General features: G+C 46.0%; 2 non-coding genes across 2 annotated transcripts; both read right to left on the bottom strand.

Annotated features, from left to right (window-relative positions):
* Nucleotides 1–3,373: 3,373 nt before the first annotated feature.
* On the bottom strand, nt 3,374–3,537 carry LOC116983208. Its single transcript, XR_004414646.1, has one exon. It is a non-coding gene; the product is annotated as a U1 spliceosomal RNA (small nuclear RNA).
* Nucleotides 3,538–8,592: 5,055 nt separating this feature from the next.
* LOC116983152 lies at nt 8,593–8,756 on the bottom strand. Its single transcript, XR_004414626.1, has one exon. It is a non-coding gene; the product is annotated as a U1 spliceosomal RNA (small nuclear RNA).
* Between the last annotated feature and the right edge of the window lie 16,924 nt (nt 8,757–25,680).

Here is a 25,680-nt window from a genome sequence, read left to right as displayed (position 1 = left end):
TTTAGGGAGGATTTGAAGATGGACAGTGAGGGGGCCTGTCTGATGTGCAACGGCAAGGTGTTCCAGAGTGCCGGAGCAGCAACAGAAAAGGCTCTATCCCCTCTGAGCTTCCGCTTAGACCTTGGTACCTCAAGGAGCAGCTGATCAGCTGACCTGAGGTACCGGGCAGGAGCATATAGGTGGAGCAGCTCAGAGAGGTAAGGCGGGGCGAGCCCATTCAATGATTTAAAAACAAATAAAAGAATTTTGAAATGAACTCGAAAGTGCACTGGGAGCCAGTGTAGGGAGGCCAAAATTGGCGTAATGTGCTCCCTCTTTCGAGTTCCAGTCAAAAGGCGAGCGGCAGCATTTTGAACAAGCTGGAGACGAGCCAATGAAGCTCGTGCGACTCCAGAGTAGAGTGCGTTACAGTAATCCAGCCTAGATGTAATAAAGGCATGGATTACTGTTTCAAAATGCTCCCGCTCGAGAATGGGCTTCACCTTTGCCAGCTTCCTTAGGTGAAAGAAGCTGGACTTAACCACCGCGCCTATTTGTTTGTCTAGTTTAAAATCACCGTCCATCCTAAAACCCAGGTTCAAGACGGTTGGCTTTACAGACATTGCCAGTGGACCCAAGTCAACAAAGTGGGGTTCACGGCAGCCATTGGGGCCAAACAAAATCACCTCTGTCTTCTCTTCATTAAGTCCCAGAAAGTTTAAGGCCATCCAGGACTTAATGTCCTCAAGACAAGACAGAAGTGATTTTAGAGAATAGTCTTCCTCTTTCCTGAGTGGCATATATAACTGGCTATCATCCGCATAAAAGTGAAAGGAGATGCCATGCCTTCTTAAAATTGAGCCCAGAGGAAGTAGGTATAAGGAGAAGAGCAGGGGCCCTAAAATTGAGCCCTGTGGAACCCCATATACCAAGGGAGTGGAGGAGGATTCAAAGTCAGCAAGGCTTACCCGCATGGTTCTGTCTGCCAGATAGGACCTGAACCATCCCAGGGCACTGCCACAAATGCCCACTTGGTGCTGTAGTCTGGAAATTAAAATTCCATGGTCCACTGTATCGAAGGCGGCAGATAGGTCCAGCAAGACAAGAACCACATAATTACCTGAGTCGTTTGCCAGGAGGATGTCGTTGAAGACCCTTAGCAGAGCCGACTCTGTGCTATGCATAGCCTTGAATCCAGACTGGAAAACCTCCCGAATATTGTGCTCATCCAGGAAGAGTTTCAGCTGCGCATAAACTACCTTCTCCATGATCTTGGAGATAAAAGGCAACTTGGAGATCGGCCTAAAATTGGACAGATCAGTTTGATCCAGGCCTGGTTTTTTAAGTAGTGGTTGCACTACCGCATGTTTAAAATTTATGGGGACAACCCCAGAACACAAGCTACTGTTTATAATGGCAAGAACCGACTGCCCTATACTCGGGAAAACCTCTTTAAAAAGAAGAGGAGGGACAGCATCACAGGTACACAAAAATGCTGGAGAAACTCAGCGGATGCAGCAGCATCTATGGAGCAAAGGAAATAGGCAACGTTTAGGGCCGGAACCCTTCTTCAGACTGATGGGGGGTGGGGCGGGGAGAAGAAAGGAAAAAGGAGGAGGAGCCCAAAGGATGAGGGATGGGAGGAGACAGCCCGAGGGTTGAGGAAGTGGAAGAGACAGCAAGGTGAGGACATCCACTACGGGCACATGTGGGTTGAACATGTGCACCGTGATCATCCTTTCCTTCTGGTTGGGGAGGGTGAAGAGCGGCTGCACTTTCAGCAACAACAGCGGAGCTTCATTCCCCTTCTCTCGGAAGTCTTCCATCAACGTTTGCCATCCCGTCAGATACTTGAAGGTAATAACAAATTGGTTACAGCCACCCGACAACCAAAATTTATTTTGTGAACACAAACTTTTTTAAAAGGCGAGGCAAGCAATTGGGCACCAGCCACCCAACAACCAACATTCATTTTGTGAACACAAATTTTTTTAAAAGGCAAGGCAAACAATTGGGCAGCAGCCACCCGACAACCAAAATTCATTTTGTGAACACAAACTTGTTAAAAAGACGAGGCAAACAATTGGGCAGCAGCCACGCGACAACCAAAATTCATTTTGTGAACACAAACTTTTTTAAAAGGCGAGGCAAGCAATTGGGCACCAGCCATCCGACAACCAATATTCATTTTGTGAACACAAACTTGTTAAAAAGGCGAGGCAAACAATTGCCAACTGTTGCAACGATTTTAAAAGCCAAGGCGAGGCAAACAATTGGGTTGCAGCCACCTGACAATCTAAATTCATTTTGTGAACACAAACTTGTTAAAATGGTGAGGTAAACAATTGGGCGGTAGCCACCTTACAGCCGCATCGAGGGGACTCACCATGGAGTGACATGCGTTCAGTGTTATTCGCAGCTCAGAGAGCCGTGACCATCTCGCTTCCTGGGTCTGGCAGAGACTGAGGGATTGCACTTCCGGGTTTTATGGTCCCTCCCCCCTGCCGCCAAGTCAAGTCAAGTCAAGTTTATTCGTCACATACACATACGAGATGTGCAGTGAAATGAAAGCGGGGGCAGCAGAGAGAATGGGAATTAAAAAAAAAAAACATTAATATCTCTCTGATTTTTCATCGATGAGAAAAATCCTCCGGTCCCGGAAAGCGGAGGGTGGCTCTGAGCGAGGTGGCCAAAAATGACGGCCGTAGGTGGTGGCGTTTTCTCGGAAATCGCAGAACAGTGGGCCAAAAGCGGTCAAGATCAGACTTTTAGTAATATAGATATCTACGGGGTTATAATATATAAATATAGGCAAATATATTTGCCTTTATGGCTTATGCACATCATGAGAACGGCTCATGTACATCATGAGTTGCTTTAAATCAAAGTTGCTTCTGATCCATGAGGATCTTTGAAATCTATTATCTCTATCTTGCCATTCACACACAGAAGCACACACACACACCGTTCTCCCACAACACTGATTAAACCAAAGATCATAGAATACATATGGTCCAGAGACCTTTCATTGCGCATTGTCGCTCATTTTATAACCATATATAACCATATAACAATTACAGCACGGAAACAGGCCATCTCGGCCCTACAAGTCCGTGCTGAACAACCGAATAAGCAGTTACCCTTTTATTTTTTTAAAGCACCTTATTTATTATAAACAAAGATCATAATGGTCTAAAATAGACCAAGATAAATTCCTGCAAAATCCAATGGACTGATGTGGATTAAACTGCGAGAGGCATAACGGAGTCTTATTCCTAAAGTGGCGGAAGTACCATTACGTGCCACAAGTCAGTCCATTGGATTTCGTAGGAGTGGTCTATCTTGCTCCTCTAGTAGCTTTGGTGCACAGTAACTCTATTTTTCATTTGTAAATCAGGGGAGAGCGCGAACGCAGTCCCCCACTACCACAAATTTTGCAGTCGAGTATCCCGCATTTGGGGACATCGCAGGCGTCAGCACACCCGAAGTGCAATGGGATAGCCTCGTCCTGGGAGAACCACCTTGGTGATCATGGTGTCTCCCCTGCCAGGTAAGTATGCTAGAATATCGTCGCTCTCTCCCAACCAACCTCTACCATTACTCTTGCAAGTCAGTACGAGCCAAAGTTTTAACATCTTGTATTGCACTTGATTGCCGAAAACAGAAAAAAGGTCATATTTTCGCCTTTCATTTGTCGTTTTGCCTCTGATCTTTTTCACATTTTCCCACTTTTCCCTGATGCTCGCTTCATTTGCATTTCTACCTTAAAAGGAAGCAGCCTTTGCCGAATTGCCGCTGACTTGCAGTTATTGAGCATCGCCTCTGGGTGGCAGTCTGCTCCACCGCCAGCGTTTCATTCAACGAAGTTAGATACAAATGCTGGAGTAACAATTTAGCTGGTTGTCAGACGAGGGAAGGACTATGCGACGTTTCGGGGCGAGACCCTTCGCTCCATAGATGCTGCCTCACCTGCTATGTTTCTCCAGCATTTTTGTCTACCTTCAATTTTCCAGCATCTGCAGTTCCTACTTATACAAAATGCTGGAGTAACTTTGCTGGTCAGGGACAGCGAACATTAAATTCTCTAATTTATCTCAAAATGAGTCAAGTCAAGTGTGTTTTATTGTCTTATGTCCCAGATAGGACAATTACATTCTTACTTGCTGCAGCACAACTGAATATGTAAACATAGTACATAACGGGAGAAGAAAAAAAGTTCATTGTATATACTCATGTGCACATACTCAATAAGTAACAAATATTGTGCAATATATATATATTTTTTCATTTAATTCTTTATTTTGAACAGAATAAAATAATAAAAAGCAAGTGTGAAACAGCATACAAAAAACAAAATAGGAATATTTATAAAATGTCATAAACAATATCTATAAATAAATGAAATCGTATGCGTCCGAAAAGGAGCAGGAAGAAGCCAAAGCTTATTAATTCCCACCCCTTATTCAACTGCTTATAATTATCTTATACAAATTTAGCAGCTATATGTACACCATATGTACACCAGCAGCTATATGTACACCAAATTATTTACATTTATACACTAAACAAATATTTACAAAGCCATACAAAAAGAGAGAAAAAAATAAAAAAGAAGAGAAAAAACCCTCATATACCATAGTATCTTAGTCATATATACAACCCATCACCCTATAATCACCCTTCCCAATACAATCAGTATAACAAATATTCCACTCACAATCACCTATCCTCATCACAATATCCTTTTTACAAAGTGTTTTTGTACATCTTTTTAAACTGAATTATGTTTGTGTTAAGTTTTATCTCCTGTTCCAGACCATTCCACAAACTCACACCACAGATTGCTATGCACATACTTTTAGAGTTTTTTAATTTCAAAATAGACTTTATTGGAGAAACAAATAGCTTATGTACATCATGAGAAAGGCTCATGTACATCATGAGTTGCTTTAAATCAAAGTTGCTTCTGATCCATGAGGAACTTTGAAATCTATTATAGGTATAATATATAATAATAATAACTTTATTTATAAAGCACTTTAAACAACTACAGTTGCCACAAAGTGCTGTACATGAGAAATCATGAACAAAAAGCTATTACAAACAATTAAAAACCATTAAAAACCGTACAACGAAGGACTATAAAAAACACACTAAAAATTAAAAGACATTAAAAGCACTAAAAACAGGAGCAATGCCTCAGCCAGTGTCGAAAGCCAAAGAATAAAAATATGTTTTTAGGGAGGATTTGAAGATGGACAGTGAGGGGGCCTGTCTGATGTGCAACGGCAAGGTGTTCCAGAGTGCCGGAGCAGCAACAGAAAAGGCTCTATCCCCTCTGAGCTTCCGCTTAGACCTTGGTACCTCAAGGAGCAGCTGATCAGCTGACCTGAGGCACCGGGCAGGAGCATATAGGTGGAGCAGCTCAGAGAGGTAAGGCGGGGCGAGCCCATTCAATGATTTAAAAACAAATAAAAGAATTTTGAAATGAACTCGAAAGTGCACTGGGAGCCAGTGTAGGGAGGCCAAAATTGGCGTAATGTGCTCCCTCTTTCGAGTTCCAGTCAAAAGGCGAGCGGCAGCATTTTGAACAAGCTGGAGACGAGCCAATGAAGCTCGTGCGACTCCAGAGTAGAGTGCGTTACAGTAATCCAGCCTAGATGTAATAAAGGCATGGATTACTGTTTCAAAATGCTCCCGCTCGAGAATGGGCTTCACCTTTGCCAGCTTCCTTAGGTGAAAGAAGCTGGACTTAACCACCGCGCCTATTTGTTTGTCTAGTTTAAAATCACCGTCCATCCTAAAACCCAGGTTCAAGACGGTTGGCTTTACAGACATTGCCAGTGGACCCAAGTCAACAAAGTGGGGTTCACGGCAGCCATTGGGGCCAAACAAAATCACCTCTGTCTTCTCTTCATTAAGTCCCAGAAAGTTTAAGGCCATCCAGGACTTAATGTCCTCAAGACAAGACAGAAGTGATTTTAGAGAATAGTCTTCCTCTTTCCTGAGTGGCATATATAACTGGCTATCATCCGCATAAAAGTGAAAGGAGATGCCATGCCTTCTTAAAATTGAGCCCAGAGGAAGTAGGTATAAGGAGAAGAGCAGGGGCCCTAAAATTGAGCCCTGTGGAACCCCATATACCAAGGGAGTGGAGGAGGATTCAAAGTCAGCAAGGCTTACCCGCATGGTTCTGTCTGCCAGATAGGACCTGAACCATCCCAGGGCACTGCCACAAATGCCCACTTGGTGCTGTAGTCTGGAAATTAAAATTCCATGGTCCACTGTATCGAAGGCGGCAGATAGGTCCAGCAAGACAAGAACCACATAATTACCTGAGTCGTTTGCCAGGAGGATGTCGTTGAAGACCCTTAGCAGAGCCGACTCTGTGCTATGCATAGCCTTGAATCCAGACTGGAAAACCTCCCGAATATTGTGCTCATCCAGGAAGAGTTTCAGCTGCGCATAAACTACCTTCTCCATGATCTTGGAGATAAAAGGCAACTTGGAGATCGGCCTAAAATTGGACAGATCAGTTTGATCCAGGCCTGGTTTTTTAAGTAGTGGTTGCACTACCGCATGTTTAAAATTTATGGGGACAACCCCAGAACACAAGCTACTGTTTATAATGGCAAGAACCGACTGCCCTATACTCGGGAAAACCTCTTTAAAAAGAAGAGGAGGGACAGCATCACAGGTACACAAAAATGCTGGAGAAACTCAGCGGATGCAGCAGCATCTATGGAGCAAAGGAAATAGGCAACGTTTAGGGCCGGAACCCTTCTTCAGACTGATGGGGGGTGGGGCGGGGAGAAGAAAGGAAAAAGGAGGAGGAGCCCGAAGGATGAGGGATGGGAGGAGACAGCCCGAGGGTTGAGGAAGTGGAAGAGACAGCAAGGTGAGGACATCCACTACGGGCACATGTGGGTTGAACATGTGCACCGTGATCATCCTTTCCTTCTGGTTGGGGAGGGTGAAGAGCGGCTGCACTTTCAGCAACAACAGCGGAGCTTCATTCCCCTTCTCTCGGAAGTCTTCCATCAACGTTTGCCATCCCGTCAGATACTTGAAGGTAATAACAAATTGGTTACAGCCACCCGACAACCAAAATTTATTTTGTGAACACAAACTTTTTTAAAAGGCGAGGCAAGCAATTGGGCACCAGCCACCCAACAACCAACATTCATTTTGTGAACACAAATTTTTTTAAAAGGCAAGGCAAACAATTGGGCAGCAGCCACCCGACAACCAAAATTCATTTTGTGAACACAAACTTGTTAAAAAGACGAGGCAAACAATTGGGCAGCAGCCACGCGACAACCAAAATTCATTTTGTGAACACAAACTTTTTTAAAAGGCGAGGCAAGCAATTGGGCACCAGCCATCCGACAACCAATATTCATTTTGTGAACACAAACTTGTTAAAAAGGCGAGGCAAACAATTGCCAACTGTTGCAACGATTTTAAAAGCCAAGGCGAGGCAAACAATTGGGTTGCAGCCACCTGACAATCTAAATTCATTTTGTGAACACAAACTTGTTAAAATGGTGAGGTAAACAATTGGGCGGTAGCCACCTTACAGCCGCATCGAGGGGACTCACCATGGAGTGACATGCGTTCAGTGTTATTCGCAGCTCAGAGAGCCGTGACCATCTCGCTTCCTGGGTCTGGCAGAGACTGAGGGATTGCACTTCCGGGTTTTATGGTCCCTCCCCCCTGCCGCCAAGTCAAGTCAAGTCAAGTCAAGTTTATTCGTCACATACACATACGAGATGTGCAGTGAAATGAAAGCGGGGGCAGCAGAGAGAATGGGAATTTAAAAAAAAAACATTAATATCTCTCTGATTTTTCATCGATGAGAAAAATCCTCCGGTCCCGGAAAGCGGAGGGTGGCTCTGAGCGAGGTGGCCAAAAATGACGGCCGTAGGTGGTGGCGTTTTCTCGGAAATCGCAGAACAGTGGGCCAAAAGCGGTCAAGATCAGACTTTTAGTAATATAGATATCTACGGGGTTATAATATATAAATATAGGCAAATATATTTGCCTTTATGGCTTATGCACATCATGAGAACGGCTCATGTACATCATGAGTTGCTTTAAATCAAAGTTGCTTCTGATCCATGAGGATCTTTGAAATCTATTATTTCTATCTTGCCATTCACACACAGAAGCACACACACACACCGTTCTCCCACAACACTGATTAAACCAAAGATCATAGAATACATATGGTCCAGAGACCTTTCATTGCGCATTGTCGCTCATTTTATAACCATATATAACCATATAACAATTACAGCACGGAAACAGGCCATCTCGGCCCTACAAGTCCGTGCTGAACAACCGAATAAGCAGTTACCCTTTTATTTTTTTAAAGCACCTTATTTATTATAAACAAAGATCATAATGGTCTAAAATAGACCAAGATAAATTCCTGCAAAATCCAATGGACTGATGTGGATTAAACTGCGAGAGGCATAACGGAGTCTTATTCCTAAAGTGGCGGAAGTACCATTACGTGCCACAAGTCAGTCCATTGGATTTCGTAGGAGTGGTCTATCTTGCTCCTCTAGTAGCTTTGGTGCACAGTAACTCTATTTTTCATTTGTAAATCAGGGGAGAGCGCGAACGCAGTCCCCCACTACCACAAATTTTGCAGTCGAGTATCCCGCATTTGGGGACATCGCAGGCGTCAGCACACCCGAAGTGCAATGGGATAGCCTCGTCCTGGGAGAACCACCTTGGTGATCATGGTGTCTCCCCTGCCAGGTAAGTATGCTAGAATATCGTCGCTCTCTCCCAACCAACCTCTACCATTACTCTTGCAAGTCAGTACGAGCCAAAGTTTTAACATCTTGTATTGCACTTGATTGCCGAAAACAGAAAAAAGGTCATATTTTCGCCTTTCATTTGTCGTTTTGCCTCTGATCTTTTTCACATTTTCCCACTTTTCCCTGATGCTCGCTTCATTTGCATTTCTACCTTAAAAGGAAGCAGCCTTTGCCGAATTGCCGCTGACTTGCAGTTATTGAGCATCGCCTCTGGGTGGCAGTCTGCTCCACCGCCAGCGTTTCATTCAACGAAGTTAGATACAAATGCTGGAGTAACAATTTAGCTGGTTGTCAGACGAGGGAAGGACTATGCGACGTTTCGGGGCGAGACCCTTCGCTCCATAGATGCTGCCTCACCTGCTATGTTTCTCCAGCATTTTTGTCTACCTTCAATTTTCCAGCATCTGCAGTTCCTACTTATACAAAATGCTGGAGTAACTTTGCTGGTCAGGGACAGCGAACATTAAATTCTCTAATTTATCTCAAAATGAGTCAAGTCAAGTGTGTTTTATTGTCTTATGTCCCAGATAGGACAATTACATTCTTACTTGCTGCAGCACAACTGAATATGTAAACATAGTACATAACGGGAGAAGAAAAAAAGTTCATTGTATATACTCATGTGCACATACTCAATAAGTAACAAATATTGTGCAATATATATATATTTTTTCATTTAATTCTTTATTTTGAACAGAATAAAATAATAAAAAGCAAGTGTGAAACAGCATACAAAAAACAAAATAGGAATATTTATAAAATGTCATAAACAATATCTATAAATAAATGAAATCGTATGCGTCCGAAAAGGAGCAGGAAGAAGCCAAAGCTTATTAATTCCCACCCCTTATTCAACTGCTTATAATTATCTTATACAAATTTAGCAGCTATATGTACACCATATGTACACCAGCAGCTATATGTACACCAAATTATTTACATTTATACACTAAACAAATATTTACAAAGCCATACAAAAAGAGAGAAAAAAATAAAAAAGAAGAGAAAAAAACCCTCATATACCATACAGTATCTTAGTCATATATGCAACCCATCACCCTATAATCACCCTTCCCAATACAATCAGTATAACAAATATTCCACTCACAATCACCTATCCTCATCCCAATAGCCTTTTTAAAAAGTGTTTTTGTACATCTTTTTAAACTGAATTATGTTTGTGCTAAGTTTTATCTCCTGTTCCAGACCATTCCACAAACTCACACCACAGATTGCTATGCACATACTTTTAGAGTTTTTTAATTTCAAAATAGACTTTATTGGAGAAACAAATATATACAATACATGATATTTACAAAATTCCGTCCGACATTCTCGGAGGCGATACATACATACATACATAACCATATAACAATTACAGCACGGAAACAGGCCATCTCGGCCCTACAAGTCCGTGCCGAACAACTTTTTCCCCTTATTCCCACCTGCCTGCACTCATACCATAACCCTCCATTCCCTTCTCATCCATATGCCTATCCAATTTATTTTTAAATGATACCAACGAACCTGCCTCCACCACTTCCACTGTAAGCTCATTCCACACCGCTACCACTCTCTACTTACACTTCCCCCTCAACCCCCTCCACCCACCCTTCTTTCTAGTTTTACCAATTCCACAGTTGTTCACATTGTTTGTCTCCTGAGATCACACCTTCCTGAGCCAACAATGGTACCTGCCAGACAGCGTGCAGTCGGAGGTCATTTAATTGATCCAGGTCTCCTAGCCTTTTCTCACCCTCAGCTCTTCACCTGGATACAGACAGTCTGAAGGCGGAACTGGGTGAAAATGCAGCTCTTACACCCCATCCCCCCCCCCCCCGCAACCCACCTGCCAGACATAGAAACATAGAAAATAGGTGGAGTAGGCCATTCGGCCCTTTGAGCCTGCACCGCCATTCAATATGATCATGGCTGATCATCCAACTCAGTATCCTGTACCAGCCTTCTCTCCATACCCCCTGAACCCTTTAGCCACAAGGGCCACATCTAACTTCCTCTTAAATATAGCCAATGAACTAGCCTCAACTACCTTCAGTGGTAGAGAATTCCAAAGATTCACCACTCTGTGTGAAAAATGTTTTTCTCATCTTGGTCCCAAAAGATTTCCCCCTTATCCTTAAACTGTGACCCCTTGTTCTGGACCTCCCCAACATCGGGAACAATCTTCCTGCATCTAGCGTGTCCAACCCCTTAAGAATTTTGTAAGTTTCTATAAGATCCCCCCTTAATCTTCTAAATTCTAGTGAGTACAAGCCGAGTCTATCCAGTCTTTCTTCATATGAAAGTCCTGACATCCCAGGAATCAGTCTGGTGAACCTTCTCTGTACTCCCTCTATGGCAAGAATGTCCTTCCTCAGATTAGGAGGCCAAAACTGTACGCAATAGTCCAGGTGTGGTCTCACCAATACCCTGTACAACTGCAGTAGAACCTACCTGCTCCTATTCGCTTTCTTCACTGCCTGCTGCACCTGCATGCCTACTTTCAATGACTGGTGTACCATGACACCCAGGTCTCGTTGCATCTCCCCTTTTCCTAATCGTCCACCATTCAGATAATAGTCTACTTTCCTGTTTTTGCCACCAAAGTGGATAACCTCACATTTATCCACATTATACTGCATCTGCCATGCATTTGCCCACTCACCCATCTTATCCAAGTCACCTTGCAGCCTCCTAGCATCCTCCTCACAGCTAACACTGCCCCCCAGCTTCGTGTCATCCGCAAACCTGGAGATGTTGCATTCAATTCCCTCGTACAAATCATTAATATATATTGTAATTAGCTGGGGCCCCAGCACTGAGCCTTGCGGTACCCCACTAGTCACGTCCTGCCATTCTGAAAAGGACCCGTTTACTCCTACTCTTTGCTTCCTGTCTGCCAGCCAGTTCCAGGGTCCGCCATGTGGAGCAGGATGAGACGTGCTCACGTTTCTTCTTCCATAAGGTTCACAGGGGGAGCTCTGTGATCAACAATTATGGTTCATGATTTGTATATATTTATCAATTGAATAAAGTCTATTTTGAAATTAAAAAAGGTTCTCCCAGGACGAGGCTATCCCATTGCACTTCGGGTTTGCTTCCTATCTGCCAGCCAGTTCTCTATCCACATCAATACTGAACCCCCAATGCCGTGTGCTTTAAGTTTGTATACTAATCTCTTATGTGGGGCCTTGTCAAAAGCCTTTTGAAAGTCCAGATACAACACATCCACTGGTTCTTCCTTATCCACTCTACTAGCTACATCCTCGAAAAATTCTATAAGATTTGTCAGACATGATTTATCTTTCATAAATCCATGCTGACTTTGTCCAATGATTTCACCACTTTCCAAATGTGCTGCTATCCCATCTTTAATTGACTAGCTGTTTACCCACTACCGATGTTAGAATAACTGGTCTGTAATTCCCCGTTTTCTCTCTCCCTCCCTTTTTAAAAAGTGGGGTTACATTAGCTACCCTCCAATCCTCAGGAACTATTCCAGAATGTAAAAAGTTTTGAAAAAATTATCACTAATGCATCCACTATTTCTGGGGCTACTTCCTTAAGTACACTGGGATGCAGCCTATCTGGCCCTGGGGATTTATCGGCCTTTAATCCATTCAATTTACCTAACACTACTTTCCGGCTAACCTGGATTTCACTCAGTTCCTTCATCTCATTTGACCCCCCGGTATTTCATGCAGATTATTTATGTCTTCCTTAGTGAAGACAGAACCAAAGTAGTTATTCAATTGGTCTGCTATGTCCTTGTTCCCCATGATCAATTTACCTGTTTCGGCCTGCAAGGGACCTACATTTGTTTTAACTATTTTTTTTCTCTTCATATATCTATAAAAACTTTTGCAGTCAGTTTTTATGTTCCCTGCCAGTTGTCTCTCATAATCCATTTTCCCTTTCCTAATTAAGCCCTTTGTCCTCCTCTGGTGGACTCTTCTCCCAGTCCTCTGGTAGGCTGCTTTTTCTGGCTAATTTGTATGCTTCATCTTTTGTTTTGATACTATCCCCGATTTCCCTTGTTATCCACGGATGCACTACCTTTCCCGATTTATTCGTTTGCCAAACTGGGATGAACAATTGTTGTAGTTCATCCATGCAGTTCATCAATGCCTTCAATTGCATATCCACCGTCAACCTTTTAAGAATCAATTGCCAGTCTATCTTGGCCAATTGTATTGTATTGTATTGTATATCTTTATTGTTATTTTCCTGAGTACTCACATACCCAGAGGAAACAAAAAAACGTTACTCAAACCAGTGTCCATTCAGTGTGCAGTAAAAAATAAATAGAAATAAAAATACATATATCATGAACAAGTTTAACACTACTCTCAACTAAACATCAACAGGCGTTCCGATCGGCAGCGGCACGACAGTGGCTCTATCCAGGTTGGTGGTTGGTGCGCGATACTTTGGCAGGGGGCAAAGTCCGTTTAACAGTCTTATAGCCTGCGGGAAGAGGCTGAGGAGCATCCTGCTGGTTTTGCAGCTAATGCTCCTGTACCTCTTCCCAGATGGCAAGATGGAGAATATGTGATGCGATGGGTGGTAGGGGTCTTTGATGATGGAGATGGCTCTGTTGATACATCTCTTCCTGTATATGTTCAGCAAGAAAGGGAGTGGAGCACCAATAATCCTGCTGGCGGTCTTCACAATCCTGTCAAGTTGGTGCCGTTCGTACGCCTTGCAGCTCCCGAACCAGGAAATGATGCCGTTGGTTAATGTGCTCTCGCTTGTCCCCCTATAAAAAGTTCGTAGACGTGTAGTGGGGAGACCTGCTTTACGTAGTCTTCGGAGAGGGTGTAGTCGCTGCTGGGCTCTCTTGACCAGTGCTGTGGTGTTGGTTGTGGACATCAGGTCATCTGACAGGTGGAGTCCTAGGAACTTCACGCTGCTGACCCTTTCCACATCAGCTCCATCGATGTACAGAGGTGTATGGTGTTGTTTTCCCGCCCTCCTGAAGTCAACCACCATCTCCTTAGTTTTTCCCACGTTGAGAATGAGGTTGTGGGATTTGCACCATCCTGTGAGCAGCTCCACCTCCATCCTGTACGCCGACTCATCATTGTCACTGATGAGACCCACCACTGTTGTGTCATCAGCGAACTTGTTGATGAAGTTGTTATTGAGTCTAGCAGTACAGTCGTGTGTAAGCAGACTAAACAGCAGGGGGCTTAGGACACAGCCTTGGGGCGAGCCAGTGCTCACGGCTATGGTTTTTGATGTCCTACTGCCCACCCTGACTGTCTGCTGCCGTTGTGATAGAAAGTTCAGGACCCAGTTACATGTGCCAGCATCAACCCCCAATAGCTCCAACTTCTTCACCAGCTGCTGCAGAATGATTGTGTTAAACGCAGAGCTGAAGTCTATGAAGAGGATCCTGGCATAGGTATTTTTCCGATCAAGGTGTGACAGTACGAGGTTCAGTGTTGTTGAGACTGCGTCCTCTGTGGATCGGTTGGCTCTGTAGGCGAACTGCAGTGGGTCTAGGTCGACAGGTAGACTATTTTTGATGTGCTGCATAACCAGTCGCTCAAAACACTTCATTGCTATGGGTGTTAGAGCCACTGGTCGAAAGTCATTATGGCAGGCTGGGTTTGGTTTCTTCGGGACAGGGACGATGGTGGCACTCTTAAGACAGTTGGGCACTACTGCCTGGCTGAGTGAGATGTTAAAAATGTCTGTGAAGACATCTTTCAGTTGCTCGGCGCAGTCTCTTAAAACGCATCCAGGAATGTTGTCCGGCCCTGCAGCTTTGCGTGGATTGATGCTGGCAAAGGCCTTTTTAACTCTGGCTGCGGACAGCCTAAGCGACTGGTCACTGGGAGATGGCAGTAGTGCACGTGTCTGGGTGCTGTTTTTAACCTCAAACCGTGCGTAGAACTCGTTCAGTTCATCTGGTAGAGAGGGGTCGTTTTGGCATATCCGCAGCGGGGGGGGGCTTGTAGTCAGTGATGGTATGAAATCCCTGCCACAAGCGACGTGTGTCTTTGTCATTTTCGAAGTGGCTATTAAGTTTTTGCCCATACAGCCTCTTCGCTTCCCTGATCCCCCGGGATAGGTTACTCCTTGCCAGTTTGTATGCTGCGTTGTTCCCAGATTTGAATGCAGCATTCCGGATTCTCAGTAGGGAACACACTTCCTCAGTTAGCCAAGGTTTCTGATTGGCATGCCTCCTGACGGTTTTGACCACCGTTACATCATCAATGCATTTATTGATGTATCCGATGACGGATTCTGTGTATTCTTGGAGGTTGATGCCACTGTCATCTGTTGCTGCCTCTCTGAAAATGGCCCACTGTGTGGTTTCGAAACAGTCTTGTAGTGTTGCGGTAGCTCCCTGTGGCCATGTTCTGACATCTTTGACCGTTGGCCTGTCCTGTTTCACCCTGGGTCTGTATGCAGGTGTGAGCATAACCGCTAGGTGGTCAGAGTTGCCGATATGGGGGAGGGGGGCTGCTTTATATGCATCTTTAATGTTGGTGTACACCAGGTCTAGTTTGTTCTTTCCCCTGGTTGCAATGTTCACATGCTGGTAGAATTTAGGCAGAACAGATGTAAGACTTGCCTGGTTGAAATCCCCAGCTGCCATGAAGAAAGCATCTGGATGTTCCCTCTGCTGCTCACTGATGTTGTTGTAGAGCTCTGTCATAGCATTCTTCACGTCCGCGCTCGGTGGTACATAGACGGCCGTTATGAAGACTGCCGTTAGCTCCCTGGGTAAGTAGAAGGGTCAGCATTTCACAGTCATTAACTCTACATGGGGTGAGCAGTAAGTGGAAATCACCACAGCATCCTGGCACCATGATCTGTTCACATACACATCCAATCCCCCTCCTCTTGCCTTACCAGCTAGCGAAGCTACTCTATCAGCTCTGTATAGCATAAGTCCCTCCAACTGGATCGCAGCGTCTGTGATGTTTTGATTCAGCCAGGTCTCCGTTAGGACGTAGACACAGCAGTTCTTCACGCTTCGTTGGGAGGCTCTCCACGCTCTGAGGTAGTCCATCTTGTTGTCGAGGGAGCGGACATTTGCCAACATGACTGTAGGCACTGCCGGTTTGTGAGGGTTCGCGTTTAGCCTAGCGTAGGCTCCTGCGCGCTTCCCCCGCTTCTGCCCCCTGCTACACCGCTTGCGTTGTTTTCCCACCAGCGTTGTTCCAGGTGCGGGTGCAGCCGCGGTTCTCCATGGGCCTGCGCGCCTCCGTGGGCCTGCGCGACGCAGAAGTCTCAGCTCCACCGGGACGCTCCGCAAGGTAATGTTGCAACAAGAAGCCTTGTTGCCGATTTTTAAAAGTACCTGCCGCTCGTACTTACGCACATACACACTCTCCTCCGACACACACTCTTCATACACACCACTCGTTCCAAAAAACCGCGAAAACACTGAACTTTCACTGGGAGAGGTCGCTGCAAACTCCGGTCGCGCCGCCATCTTGCCCCAATTCATGTCTCATACCCTCAAAGTTACCTTTCTTTAAGTTCAGAACAAGTTCAGAACCCTTGTTTCTGAATTAATTATGTCACTCTCCATCCTAATGAAGAACTCAACCATATTATGGTCACTCTTGCCCAAGGGGCCACGCACAACAAGACGGCTAACTAACCCTTCCTCATTACTCAATACCCATTCTAGAATAGCCTGCTCTCTCGTTGGTTCCTCTACATGTTGGTTTAGAAAACTATCCCGCATACATTCCAAGAAATCCTCTTCCTCAGCACCCCTGCCAATTTGATTCACCCAATCTATATGTAGATTGAAGTCACCCATTATAACGGTTTTGCCTTTGTCGCATGCATTTCTAATTTCCTGTTTGATACCATCTCCAACTTCACTACTACTGTTAGGTGGCCTGTACACAACACCCACCAGCGTTTTCTGCCCCTTAGTGTTTCGCAGCTCTACCCATACCGATTCCACATCCTCCAAACTAATGTCCTTCCTTTCCATTGCGTTAATCTCCTCTCTAATCAGCAACGCTACCCCACCTCCTTTTCCTTTCTCTCTATCCCTCCTGAATATTGAATATCCCTGGATGTTCAGCTCCCAGCCTTGGTCATCCTGGAGCCATGTCTCCGTGATCCCAACAATATCATAGTCATTAATAGCTATCTGCACATTCAACTCATCCACCTTATTACGAATGCTCCTTGCACTGAGACACAAAGCCTTCAGGCTTGTTTTTACAACACTCTTACCCCATGTACAATTATGTTGAAAAGTGGCCCTTTTTGATTTTTGCCCTGGTTTTGTCTGCCTGCCAATTTTACTTTTCACCTTGCTACCTATTGCTTCTACCCTCATTTTACACCCCTCTGTCTCTACGCTCACACATTTAAGAAACCCTTTCCCTTTAACTCCATCCTCCACTATCCCATTCGACACCCCATCCCCCTTATTCAGTTTAAAACCACCCGTGTAGCAGTGGCAAACCTGCCTGCCAGAATGCTGGTCCCACACCTGTTAAGATGCAATCCGTCCCTTTTGTACAGTTCCCCCTTACCCCAAAACCGATCCCAGTGATCTAAGAATCTAAATCCCTGCCCCGTGCACCAGTTCCTCAGCCACACGTTCAGGTCCCGTATCTCCCTGTTCCTGCTCTCGCCAGCACGAGGAACTGGAAGCAAACCGGAGATAACAACCCTGGAGATCCTGCTTTTCAGCATTTTTCCGAGCTCTCTAAAGTTAAGAACGAGCAACTCCAAAATAGAGTGCGTTACAGTAATCCAGCCTAGATGTAATAAAGGCATGGATTACTGTCTCAAAATGCTGCCGCTCGAGAATGGGTTTCACCTTTGCCAGCTTCCTTAAGTGAAAGAAGCTGGACTTAACCACCGCGCCTATTTGGCGATCTAATTTAAAGTCACTGTCCATCCTAAAACCCAGATTCAAAACTATACTCAACTCCTCTTGTTATGAAGGCCAACATGCCATTCGCTTTCTTCACTGCCTGCTGTACCTGCATGCTTATTTCAGTGACTGATGAACAAGAACCCTCAGATCCTGTTATACTTCCTCTTTTCCCAACTTGACACCATTTAGATAATAATTGGCCTTCCTGTTTTTGCCACCAAAGTAGATAACCTCACATTTATCCACAATAAATTGCATCTGCCATGCATCTGTCCACTCACCCAACCTGTCCAAGCCACCCTGCATCCTCATAGCATTCTCCTCACAGTTCACACTGCCACCCAACTTTGTGTCATCTGCAAATTTGCTAATGTTACTTTTAATCCCTTCGTCTAAATCATTAATATATATTGTAAATAGCTGCGGTCCCACCACCGAGCCTTGCGGTACACCACTAATCACAGCCTGCCATTCTGAAAGGGACCCGTTAATTCCTACCCTTTGTTTCCTGTCTGCCAACCAATTTTCTATCCATGTCAACACTCTACCCCCAATACCATGTGCTCTAATTTTGCCCACTCTGAATGATTTTATTGCAGGTTTGAAAATCAGAAACATAACCCTGGTACCCCCTCCCCAACCAACACAGCCAGACCCCAGTCTGCATAAAATGGACCCTGCACCCTCTCCTTCCCATTCACTGCTTCACACCTACTTATGGCAAGACTCCAGTATGAAAAGACTGGACCATTTCCCACCCCAACCAACAATTCACACCCACTCACAGCCTGACATCAGTCTGCAAAGACAGGGCCCTTCTATACCCACCCCCCTTCAATCACCACTTCACACCCAATTACCCACACCCTCCTTGCTGAACAACATCACTTCATCAACAATAAAAATAGAGGAGGCGGAGAGGCTTTTCACAAGTCAGAAAAGCCGGAAATCTCCAGGACCTGACAATATTTCCCCCTCTACCCTCAAGCTCTATACAGACATTTTTAACCAGTCCCTGCAAACATGTACTGTCCCTGCCTGCTTCAAAGTCTCCACAATTGTCCCTGTACCCAAAAAGGCAAGGATTACTTGACTTAATGACTACAGGCTTGTCGCACTGACCTCTGTAGTCATGACGACACTTGAAAAGCTTGTGCTGGCCAAGCTGAAAAATATCACGATCCTCCTGCTGGACCCTGTACAGTTTGCATATCGGGCCAACAGATCTGTGGATGACGCAGTCAACCTGGGCCTGCACTTCATCCTACAGCACCTAGACTGTCAGGGGAGCTATGCGGGGATCCTGTTTGTTGATTTTAGCTCTGCATTCAACACCATTGTGCCAGAGCTACTACACTCCAAACTTTCCAAGTTGACTGTGCCTGAACCCCTCTTTTGGTGGATCACCAGCTTCCTGACAGACAGGAAGCATGTGAGGCTGGGAAAGCACATCTTGGACTCGCAAACCTTCAGCATAGGAGCACCGCAAGGCTAACTCTCTTCTCTCCTCTACTCTCTCTACACCAATGACTGCACCTCCACAGACACCTCTGTCAAGCTTCTCAAGTTTCTCAACCCTGATTGGACTGATCCAGGATGGGGAGGAATCTGCCTACAGACAGGAAGTGTCACAGCTGGCGTCCAAATGGAATGCAAACGTCCCCGGGTGTTGTACCTCTTGTGAACAGGTTCACCCACTTAGAAGCTGTCGGGGCAGAAGACGTTGTAGTGGCCATTTGGCCTGTTTTGCATGTCATTGTGGATGGCATATGCCTTTAAATTTTAGACTGCCCGTTATATTGTGGGTGGGACTTATGACGTGTTTTTGGGCGTGTTTGGAGCTTAGATGCTTGCGCAGAAGTTGAGTTTTTAGATTAGTTTGTAGATGCATGGGGAAGGGTAACCCTTCTACCATGTAAGAGCCACATGTAAGAACATGTAAGAACCTGTAAGAACATGCGGATCTTCCCAGTGTTATGGAGACACGAGGAGTTTACTAATGTCTAAAGCAATAAGCTGGAGCGAAGAAGATTGCAGTAATGAGTCCGAAGAAGTTTGGATGTAAGTTTTCTATCACCAATAAAGCATTTATTCATCAAAAGACTGTGTTTGAAGTCATATCTGAGAAGAAGCTCTGAAGGTCTGTGAGTGAGCTTGCATGTGTTTAGAAGACATCCCCTTCAACCATGCTCATCCAAATAGCGGCTAGGGTGCTAATACCTGAAAGATATGAAAATCCGCCGCTAGAGACGTTATTACAATGAGCGGCGGACTGGTTTGCGAAGCAAAGAGGGCTGCTGAGCCAAAACCAAAGAGGCCAACGTCAGGCAACACCATTGTAGTGGGAGACTCCATTGTGAGAGGTACGGACAGGGGTTTCTGCGGCAACAGACGGGATTCGAGGATGGTGTGCTGCCTTCCTGGTGCCAGGTTCCAGGATGTCACGGACAGAGTGCAGAAAATCCTCAAGGGCGAAGGTGAACAGCCGGTAGTGGTAGTGCATGTCGGCACAAACGATGTCGGTAAGAAGGGGAAGAATATTCTGCAGCGTGACTTTAGAGAGCTCGGAAAAATGCTGAAAAGCAGGACCTCCAGGGTTGTTATCTCTGGTTTGCTTCCAGTTCCTTGTGCTGGCGAGAGCAGGAACAGGAAGATACGGGACCTGAATGTGTGGCTGAAGAACTGGTACACGGGGCAAGGATTTAGATTCTTAGATCACTGGGATCTGTTTTGGAGTAAGGGGGAACTGTACAAAAGGGACGGATTGCATCTTAACAGGTGGGGGACCAGCATTCTGGCAGGCAGGTTTGCCACTGCTACACAGGTGGTTTTAAACTGAATAAGGGGGGTGGGGTGTCAAATGGGATAGTCGAGGATGGAGTTAAAGGGAAAGGGTTTCTTAAATGTGTGAGCAGAGAGACAGAGGGGTGTAAAATGAGGGTAGAAGCAATAGGTAGCAAGGTGAAAAGTAAAAGTGGCCGGCAGACAAATTCAGGGCAAAAATCAAAAAGGGCCACTTTTCAACATAATTGTATATGGGGTAAGAGTGTTGTAAAAACAAGCCTGAAGGCTTTGTGTCTCAATGCAAGGAGCATTCGTAATAAGGTGGATGAGTTGAATGTGCAGATAGCTATTAATGACTATGATATAGTTGGGATCACGGATGCGTGGCTCCAGGATGACCAAGGCTGGGAGCTGAACATCCAGGGATATTCAATATTCAGGAGGGATAAACAGAAATGGAAAGGAGGTGAGGTAGTGTTGCTGGTTAGAGAGCAGATTAAAACAATAGAAAGGAAGGACATTAGCTTTGAGGATGTGGAATCGATATGGGTAGTGCTGCGAAACACTAAGGGGCAGAAAACGCTAGTGGGAGTTGTGTACAGGCCACCTAACAGTAGTAGACAGGAAATTAGAAATGCGTGCAACAAAGGTAAAACAGTTATAATGGGTGACTTCAACCTTCAGGCTCAGTGCTGGGACCCCAGCTATTTACAATATATATTAATGATCTGGATGAGGGAATTGAAGGCAATATCTCCAAGTTTGCGGATGACACTAAGCTGGGGGGCAGCGTTAGCTGTGAGGAGGATGCTAGGAGACTGCAAGGTGACTTGGATAGGCTGGGTGAGTGGGCAAATGTTTGGCAGATGCAGTATAATGTGGATAAATGTGAGGTTATCCATTTTGGTGGCAAAAACAGGAAAGCAGACTGTTATCTAAATGGTGGCCGACTAGGAAAAGGGGAGATGCAGCGAGACCTGGGTGTCATGGTACACCAGTCATTGAAAGTAGGCATGCTGGTGCAGCAGGCAGTGAAGAAAGCGAATGGTATGTTAGCTTTCATAGCAAAAGGATTTGAGTATAGGAGCAGGGAGGTTCTACTGCAGTTGTACAGGGTCTTGGTGAGACCACACCTGGAGTATTGCGTACAGTTTTGGTCTCCAAATATGAGGAAGGACATTATTGCCATAGAGGGAGTGCAGAGAAGGTTCACCAGACTGATTCCTGGGATGTCAGGACTGTCTTATGAAGAAAGACTGGATAGACTTGGTTTATACTCTCTAGAATTTAGGAGATTGAGAGGGGATCTTATAGAAACTTATAAAATTCTTAAGGGGTTGGACAGGCTAGATGCAGGAAGATTGCTCCCGATGTTGGGGAAGTCCAGGACAAGGGGTCACAGCTTAAGGATAAGGGGGAAATCCTTTAAAACCGAGATGAGAATAACTTTTTTCACACAGAGAGTGGTGAATCTCTGGAACTCTCTGCCACAGAGGGTAGTCGAGGCCAGTTCATTGGCTATATTTAAGAGGGAGTTAGATGTGGCCCTTGTGGCTAAGGGGATCAGAGGGTATGGAGAGAAGGCAGGTACGGGATACTGAGTTGGATGATCAGCCATGATCATATTGAATGGCGGTGCAGGCTCGAAGGGCCGAATGGCCTACTCCTACACCTAATTTCTATGTTTCACTAGCTCGTCTCCAGTTGGTTCAGAATGCTGCTGCTCGACTTTTAACTGGAACTCGAAAGAGGGAGCACATAACACCAGTTCTGGCCTCCCTCCACTGGCTCCCGGTGCTCTCTCGAGTTCATTTTAAAATTCTGTTATTTGTTTTTAAATCTCTGAATGGACTCGCCCCGCCTTACCTCTCTGAGCTGCTCCACCCATACGCTCCTGCCCGGTCCCTCAGGTCAGCTGATCAGCTGCTCCTGGAGGTACCGAGGTCTATGCGGAAGCTCAGAGGGGATAGAGCCTTCTCTGTTGCTGCTCCGGCACTCTGGAACGCTCTGCCGTTGCACGTCAGACAGGCCCCCTCACTGTCCATCTTCAAATCCAGTATTAAAACACATTTATACTCCCTGGCTTTTGACCATGCATGAGACTTTGCTCCTGCTTGTAGTGTTTTTAATATTTCTTTATTTTGAATATCTTTACTTACTCCATCTTTTAACTGTTATTATTGGTGTGTATTAACTTTTTTGTCAATGATTAGTGATGTACAGCACTTTGTTGCAACTATGTTTGTTTTTAAAGTGCTCTATAAATAAAATTATTATTATTATTATTATTATAGGAGCAAAGAGTAATAGAGGGCCCTAGTGAGACCACACCCGGAGTATTGTGTGCAGTTTTGGTCTCTAAATTTGAGGAAGGATATTCTTGCTATTGAGGGAATGCAGCGCAGGTTCACAAGGTTAATTCCCGGGATGGCGGGACTGCCATATGTTGATAGAATGCAGCAGCTGGGCTTGTACACTCTGGAGTTTAGAAGGATGAGAGGGTATTCTTATTGAAACATATAAGATTATTAAGGGTTTGGACACGCTAGAGGCAGTAAACATGTTCCCGATGTTGGGGGAGTCCAGAACCAGGGCCCACAGTTTAAAAACAAGGGGTAAGATTAGATTAGATAGATTAGATTAGATAGCCTTTTATTGTCATTCAGACCGAAGTCTGAACGAAATTGAAGCAGTCATACATACAATACAATACAATAAAAAACAACAATAAACACATATTAACATCCACCACAGTGAGTCCACCCAACATCTCCTCACTGTGATGGAGGCAAAAGTCTTAGGTCTCCAGTCTCTTCCCTCCTCTTCTCCTTCTGCGCTGAGGCGATACCCCCCGGGCGATGTTAAAACCTGTCCCGCGGCTCAAACACCGCGGCCCGGGGTGGTCGAAGCTGCCGCTCACCAGTCCTGCTGACGCAGCCTCTGGCCCGCGGCCGAAACCCGGACTCAGGCCACCACCGCCAGAACACCGTCCCAGCCACCGGAGCATCGTTCCAGCCCCGGGCCGGATCGCCCTCACGTGAGTGCCGTTACCGTCTCAGCCTCGGGCTGGGCCGCCCCGACTGGGCGCCGCTCCTCCCTCGGGCTGGGCCGCCCCGACCGGGCACCGCTGCTCCCTCGGGCTGGGCCGCCCCGACCGGGTCGCCTCTCCTCCCTCGTGCTGGTCCGCCCCGACCGGGCGCCGCTCCTCCTTCGGGCTGGGCCGCCCCGACCTGGTGTGCGCCGCTCCTCCCTATGTTCTGTGGGCCGGCCCCGAACCGTTTGCACCGTCTCCTCCCTCGGGGCTGGTTCCGCCCGCGACCCAGTCCACCGGCTCCTCCCTCGAGGCTGTGCCGCACCGACTGGGGCGCTGCTCCGCGTTCTCCCTCGGGCTGGTGCCGCCCCGACCGGGGGCAACCTGCTCATCCTCTCAGCTGGGCCGCCCCAACTGGGCGCCGCTCCTCCCTCGGGCTGGGAACGCCGTACCTCCCCGAGCTCGGCCACTCCGACGGGAGCACCGTTCCTTCCTCGGGCCGGCCGTCCTCACGGTAGCGTCACAGCCCCTCACGGAAGCCTTGTTCCAGCCCCGAATCGGGCCGTCCTCACGGGAGCGAGCTCAGTGCGAGTCCTGGCGGGCTCTGCCTCCTGAGCCTCGAGGTCGCCAGCTCCGCCATTAGGCCTCAGCGCAGATGGAGGCAGAGAAGGGGAATACGACATAAAAGTCGCATTCCCCCGCAGGGAGAGACAGCAAGCCCCGTTTCAACCCCCCCCCAAACAGAAACTAAAAACCAAAACTAGACTAACCAAAACGAAAATAAACAACCCAAAAAACACAAAACAAACAGGACTGCCGGAGAGCCGCTGCAGCCAGAGCTGCCGCCACTAAGCCATTTAGAACAGAGATGAGGAAATACTTTTTCACACATTGAGTTGTGAGTCTGTGGAATTCTCTGCTTCAGAGGGCGGTGGAGGCCGGTTCTCTGGATGCTTTCAAGAGAGAGTTAGATAGAGCTCTTAAAGATAGCGGAGTCAAGGGATATGGGGAGAAGGCAGGAACAGGGTACTGATTGTGGATGATCAGCCATGATCACATTGAATGCCGGTGCTGGCTCGAAGGGCCGAATGGCCTATTCCTGCACCTATTGTCTATTGTAAAGCATCAGCCAACATCACACTGATACAATTACTGACTGCCTCAGATTAAATATATTTTTACACAATAATTATGAATAAAGATAAGAAAATGTTTCAAACATACCTAATATTTTCCAGTAGCAAACACATTAAATGAAAATAATAAATTATTTAACTTTTTGAATATCTCATCATTGCAGATGAATGAACTGAACTAGAACCGGGACTGTGTAAGTAGTGTGTGAATAGTAGAACAAGAAAAGATGCTATTTTGTTGACAGAATTCTAGATTAATTAATTGATAAAATAGTTAACAATTTATACAGTTTATACAGCGCTGCATTCGTTTTTTTTAATCCCAAATGACCTTTGACAAATCCCATGATTCCTTGCGTTTATTGAGACACCGAACTCTCTTATTCCCACAACATCGTTATTCCCATCATTATTATCGAGTCCACGCACAAGATCAGAAGTTGTTCAAACAGAGCTGAACACACTTCTCGGCATCTGCATACTGGTCGTTTCTTGTGCGTGGTGGTGGAAAGGTTGGTGGAAATAGGGCCACGACATGAATGCTCTTTCCTTGACCCCATTCCCACAACACCATACTTGCCAGTTTCTAACTGAGCCTCAAGCTCATCCACTTTACAGGGCTGCCAACTCTCACGCTTTGAGCGTGAGAATCACGCCCTCAAGCAAACTCTCACGCCCTCACGCTGATCAGAAATTTCTCACGCTCTGTGGTGAGAAATTCTGTGATAAACAAAAATTTCAAAACTCGGATAAACTGCATGGTCCGCGGGTGTTGGAGAGCCAGGGCTGAGGGAGGGATGGAAGCAGCGGGCGGATACAGATGCGGGGAGCCAGGGCTGGTGAGTTTGCGGGGCTGACGAGTATTTGCACGGCTAGCGAGTCGCTCGCTGCAGCTTCGGCCATGGAGCACTCCGGACAGTGCGAGTGTCCCGGGCCGTCGGAGGCGCCGCTGCCGCGAGAGTCTCTGTGCCGAAGGGGCAGACTCTCAAAGGGAGGTGGAGAGAGAGGGGAAGGAGACAGGGAGGAGAGAGGGGGGTGAGAGGAGAG

This window comes from Amblyraja radiata, chromosome 1 (genome assembly GCF_010909765.2).
Source record: "Amblyraja radiata isolate CabotCenter1 chromosome 1, sAmbRad1.1.pri, whole genome shotgun sequence".
Taxonomy (NCBI): Eukaryota; Metazoa; Chordata; class Chondrichthyes; order Rajiformes; family Rajidae; genus Amblyraja; species Amblyraja radiata.
This window is presented reverse-complemented; position numbering and strand designations above follow the sequence as displayed.